Source organism: Diaphorina citri, unplaced genomic scaffold (genome assembly GCF_000475195.1).
Source record: "Diaphorina citri unplaced genomic scaffold, Diaci psyllid genome assembly version 1.1 scaffold1944, whole genome shotgun sequence".
Taxonomy (NCBI): domain Eukaryota; kingdom Metazoa; phylum Arthropoda; class Insecta; order Hemiptera; family Psyllidae; genus Diaphorina; species Diaphorina citri.
In genome coordinates, this window is record NW_007379370.1 from 32,266 (window position 1) to 38,294 (window position 6,029).

A 6,029-nucleotide genomic window follows, 5' to 3' on the forward strand; every position below is an offset into this window, starting at 1 on the left:
TCAGTGTTCGATTGAGAACCGGCACATTCAACGTACCTATCTAACCAAGTTTGAACTAAAGTTTCTCTTATAAGATGGGAAAGCTTTGTGCTCTTGGTAGACAAGTAGGTACTTGCAAATTTCAAAGTCTTGAAAAAATTGATGCCAAAGGTTTAAAAAGATTTTTCCCCTGAAAAAATAAAATAATAATATTTTTTATTAATAACATTCAGGCAACTCTTTCTTCTAAAAATACCTTGTACCCACTCATTACTTTGTTATTATACCTTTTATGTACCTAGGTACTATTAATATTCTCTTACTTTCTTGGAAACTCTTCAATTTTTTCTTCACTTTACCATTAAAAAAATTACTAGCTATAATTTTCTAAAAAAAGGGTAGGTAAAAGAAAATTTCTTCGAAAAAATAGGTAGGTATGTATATAGGTAGGCTTGCCAAATATCCAAAATGTCGATTCGGGACGCGAATCCGCGAACATAATCGCAAAATCCGCGAACAAAATCGCCAAATCCGCGACCATAATCGCCAAATCCGCGAACATAATCGCGAAATTCGCGAAATCCGCGAACATAATCGCCAAATCCGCGAACAAAATCGCGAAATTCGCGAGCATAATCGCAAAATCCGCGAACAAAATCGCAAAATCCGCGAACATAATCGCCAAATCCGCGAACAAAATTGCCAAATCCGCGAACATAATCACGAAACCGCGAACATAATCGCGAAATCCGCAACATAATCGCCAAATCCGCGAACATAATCGCCAAATCCGCGAACATAATCGCCAAATCCGCGAACATAATCGCCAAATCCGCGAACAAAATCGCGAAATCCGCGAACATAATCACGAAATCCGCGAACAAAATCCCAGAACAGGTAAGGTGGATATCGCCTTACCTGACTTTGTTTCACTGTCGGAGGAAGCACTGTGCAATATAGCTTCCCCTTTTAGAGATTCTCTACCATTGCACATGTGACATGTTTGGCAACAATGCCTATTTTTCTGCTGTCACATTGATCTGGACACACTTTATAAGTACATTATTTTTATTTCTGTAGGTACGCACCTACGTACCTTCTGTTTTCTAAACCTTAAGTCGAAAAAAGAAAATTACTTTGGAGATTTGGACGTAATCATATTGTAACTTTCTTTCTTCCTTTCTTTCTTTCTTCTTCTTCTTCGTCTTCTTCTTCGTCGTCTTCTTCTTCTTCTCCTCTTCCTTTTCTCTTCCTCCTTGTTCTTAATGGTAGGTACTATACTGGACATCAGGTGCAAAGTATTTGACCAGATACATCAATGTCTCCTACAATATCAGTGCAGTAGAGTGTAGAGCTAACCAGCAACTTTGTTAAGGTACTCTACCGTAAAGAACTTGGCACTCAACTTAATTTCTGTAACAATTTCCTTGTTCATTTACTCGTAGTTGGCCACTCAAGATAGGTACTTGCAAATTCAAAGTCTTAAAAAATTGTCAAGAGGTCGTTCAGGTTTACCTGATAGTGTGTGTTTGCTCTTATCAGGTATCAGTTAGACCTGACAGGAAAACCTGTTCAGGCATACTTGTCAGAGCTACCTGATGTTGAGTGGGCGGCCCAACTTCTAACTCTTGAAGTCAGTATAACTTACTCTAAAACAATTTGTCCGATTCCGGGTTTTAGAATCACTTTTAGGATCACTTGGTACATAGGTACTATTTACCTTTTTTTATTATTTAAGATGAGTGTTTCACCGCCGTTTTTATTTCGTAGCAATGAAACAACTGCTACATTAGACGCATGCGGTCTGTGTCGTAGCATGTCCATCCCGTAGTATGCCTCTCATCAGATGGGCGAGAAGAGACACAATAGGTACTTCCCATTTAGGTGCTGGGTCAACACGAGAACACCCAGAAAGTAACCCGTTGAAATATTTGCAATCGAAAAACGAGTACAAATTTTTGTCGATGGTGGGATTCGAACCCGGAACCTTCTGCATGGCAAGCAAGCGCGTTACCACTGGACCAACCGTATTCTCTGAGCTATTTACATAGCTCTCTCTTCCAGCTCCAACACTGGTTCTCAATATCTTTCCCCGTCCCTCTAGTCCCTGGTCCTTAACATCCCTCTTCTTATCCTTCTTTTCCTCCTCCTCCTCCTCCTCCCTCACATCCATTTTATTTTCCATCATATGCTACTCTCTCCCATCTCTCTCTCTCTCCTTTCCTCTCTCTCTCTCTCCTTTCCTCTCTCTCTCTCTCACTCTCTCTTGGCACAAGATTGATCGCAGTACAATGTCTCTTCGATGTAAAGTCCAAGTCTTTGCTTCAAATACCTTCTCTTCTTCTTCTTCTTCTTCTTCTTCTTCTTCTTCTTCTTCCTCTTCTTCTCCTCCTTCTTCTTCCTCTTCTTCTCTTCCTTCTTCTTCCTCTTCTCCTTCTTCTTCTTCTCCTCCTTCTTCTTCCTCTTCTCGTTCTTCTTCTTCCTCTTCTTCTCCTCCTCCTTCTTCTTCTAATTCTTCCTCCTTCTTCTCCTCCTCCTCTTCATCTCCTTCTTCTCTTTCTTCTCCTCCTCCTCTTCTCGTCCTCCTCCTTCTTCTAATTCTTCCCCCTTCTTCTCCTCCTCCTCTTTCTTCTTCTAATTCTTCCTCCTTCTTCTCTTCCTCCTCCTCTTCTTCTCCTTCTTCTTCTCCTCCTCCTCCTTCTTCTAATTCTTCCTCCTTCTTCTCCTCCTCCTCTTCTTCTAATTCTTCCTCCTTCTTCTCCTCCTCCTTCTTCTCCTCCTCCTCCTTCTTCTAATTCTTCCTCCTTATTCTCCTCCTCCTCCTTCTTCTTCTTCTAATTCTTCCTCCTTATTCTCCTCCTCCTCCTTCTTCTTCTAATTCTTCCTCCTTCTCCTCCTCCTCCTCCTCTTCTGCTTCTCTGCTTCAAATATCTCTCTCGGATAATCCGTCATATCCCAGCTTAAGCCTTTGGAAAAGTCATTAGAGAGAGAAATATCTGCTTGACCGTAATGTCTTTGCTTGACTATGGTGTGGGTGGGTAGGTTCCTAACTTGGCATGGCGTGGGTTCGAATCCCCACCGGTGCTATAATTTGTTTAGTTACCTCTTACGGTACCTACCTAACTTTTTCCTTCTTTTTATATGTAGGTAATTCCAAAATTTGACCATAAAGTAGATTTTATTTTTCAACAGCCTCTTAAAATTTACATAGTCGGTTGTCACCCATCCGAATATCAACCACACACAACGTTGCTTAGCTTGGTGACGTGATACGCTTTTCCGGTTCGTTTATTGACAGTAGTTCTGTAGGTTTATTATTGAACCTAATTTGTATGAACGCCGTGAAAACAATTGAATATGCAATGTGGCATATGATAATTGGTGGAGATACCAAGTTTACTACCTGTAGTAAACAGCAGCTTACGTAATAAGCTAATGAGTAATGACTTTTATGACAGATGGAATCTTTTTTTAGGTATTTATTTATAAGATTATTAGTATTAATATCTATTTATAAGATAGGTATTTATTTATAAGATTATTCTCTCTCTCTTTTTATCTCTTTTTCTTCCTCTTACTCTGTGAATTCCATGTCTTTTTTAGTGCCTCCTTTTTGTCTTCCTCTCTCTCTCCCCTTTCTGTCTCTTTCTCTTCCTGTGGTTCTCTCTCCCTATATGATTGTCTCTGTCCCTCTCTATTACGTATTTTGTTTTTCATCTTTCTTTCTTCTACCATTTCTTTTTGTTCTTACTTATTTTCTTTAATTTTTACTTTTTTGTTTCTTCATCATCTCTTTTTCCTTTCATCTGTCATTTTTCTGACATCCCACCTTTGATACCACTCGTATCTCTTTCTCTCTCCCTCTCTCTCTTTATCTTCCTTATTTATCTCTTTCTCTCTCTAACTTTCTTCCTATCTCATCTTTATCGCTTCTCAATCTCTCTCTCTCTCCACTATCTTCATCTCTTTTGCTCTTTCATTTACTTCATTATACCTAATACCAAAAGTTCCATTAATTTTCTTCACTTCCTCTCTTTCTCTCTCTCTATCCATCTTTCTTTCTTTCTCCTCCTCCCTTTCTCCCTTTACTTTTCTTTCTCTCTCTCTCTATCATTATATACCTACATATATCCCTCTCTTCCTCCATCTCTTACTTTCACTCCCTCTTCCTGTCTTCTTTCTCTGTACCTCCCTCCTTCTCTCATCTCCTTGTCTTTCTTTTATAACTTTTCTTGTAGGTTGTTTTGTATCCTTGTACCTCTTTTATTTTGTACGTCTTTGAGAGCGTATGTTGTTGTTGTTGTTGTTGTTGTTGTTGTTTTTGTTGTTGTTTTTGTTGTATATGAGGTCGTATTGTACAAAACCAACCCGGCTGGTTTCTCACGGAGATCTCTCATTTAATCCCTGTGACAAGAAGAAGAAGAGGAGGAAGAAGAAGAAGAAGAAGAAGAAGAAGAGGAAGAAGAAGAAGAGGAAGAGGAGAAATAGAAAAAGAGGAGAAGAAGAAGAACAAGAAGAAGACGAAGAAGAACAAGAAGAAGAAGAAAAAGAGAAGGAGGAGGAGAAGAAGAACAAGAAGTAGACGAAGAAGAACAACAAGAAGAAGAAGACGAAGAAGAACAAGAAGAGGAAGACGAAGAAAAAAGAAGTTGGAGAAAAAGGTAAGAAGGAGAAAGAGAAAGGATAGAAAGAGTAAAGGTAATAGCAATAAAGATGATATTGAGAGTAATGAAAGTGATAAGGTGGTTATATTGAAAGGAGATGCTAAGCTGGTTTATAGAAGTTAGTATGTATTGAAGTATTTTTTTTTTTAAGAGGTTTGACAGAGGGAACTGTAACTGCTATATGGTCTTATCGTCCCGAAATCGAAGAGAGAAGGAAGACAGGATAGGAGAAAGCCAGCCGTTCCGAGAACGAACATTAGTCTTATCGTCCCGAAATCGAAGAGAGAAGGAAGACAGGATAGGAGGAAAGCCAGCCGTTCCGAGAACGAACATTATCCCCGCCCCGGGCGGGAATCGAACCCGCGGCCTAGCGCTTACAAGGCAGACGCACTACCAACTAAGCTAACTAGGCTGGCCCCCGGGCGGGAATCGAACCCGCGGCCTAGCGCTTACAAGGCAGACGCACTACCAACTAAGCTAACTAGGCTGGCTTATTGAAGTTTATACTATAAAGTGGTAAAGATGATAGTAAGAGTGATAAAAGTGAAAAAGGTGGTGGTAAAAGTGGTAGTATAAGAGAGACCCTAGTAAGAGTGATAAGGTAGTTATATTACAAGGAGATGCTAAGCTGGTTTATAGAAGTTAGTATGTATTGAAGTTTATACTCTAAAGTGGTAAAGATGATAGTAAGAGTGATAAAAGTGAAAAAGAGAGAGAGAAGGAGAGAGGGAGAGAGAGATGAAGGAGAGGAAAAGGAGAGAGAAAAAAAGGCTGTAAATGGAGGGAACATTAAGATGAATGGCGAAAACTTAATGAGAAAAAAACTAAAGTAATTGGTTGTTTACGAGTAGGTAAGCTCAAAGGATTTAATCCATAAAATAATAATATTTTTTATTAATAATATTTAGGCAACTCTTTCTTCTAAAAATACCTTGTGCATGTCTACCAACTCATTAGGTACTTTGTTATTATACTTATTATGTACCTAAGTAGGTACTATTATTATTCTCTTACTTTCTTGGAAACTCTTCAATTTTTTCTTCACTTTACCTTAAAAAAATTACTAGCTATAATTTTCTAAAAAAAGGGTAGGTAAAAGAAAATTTCTTCGAAGAAATAGGTAGGTAGGTATGTATATAGGTAACAATCAAGTAGTTACCTACCTATTACAAGCAGGTTCTCGTATCTAAGTACATTAGGTACTTTCTGTTTTCTAAACCTGAAGTCGAAAAATCTGGTGTGAACATCACACAACTTTCCTTATCCTATTGAATGCTGCTTATTTGAGTGTTCTTTTACCCTAACTTTTACAATATCTCTAACAATTTAGTCGGTATAGCTGAAAATCGCCAAAAAACGGTCGAAAACCGCCAAAATGCGGTCAAA

At 38.7% G+C, this 6,029-nt stretch overlaps 1 protein-coding gene across 1 annotated transcript in view; it reads left to right on the forward strand.

Moving 5' to 3' along the window:
• Positions 1 to 5,352, forward strand: part of LOC113470932 — a 22,040-nt gene extending 16,688 nt beyond the window's left edge. Inside the window, exon 4 of the transcript XR_003393816.1 lies at positions 5,196 to 5,352. The gene's annotated coding sequence lies outside the window, so the exon portion shown is untranslated. The remainder of the gene's footprint in view (positions 1 to 5,195) is intronic.
• The last annotated feature ends 677 nt before the right edge of the window (positions 5,353 to 6,029 follow it).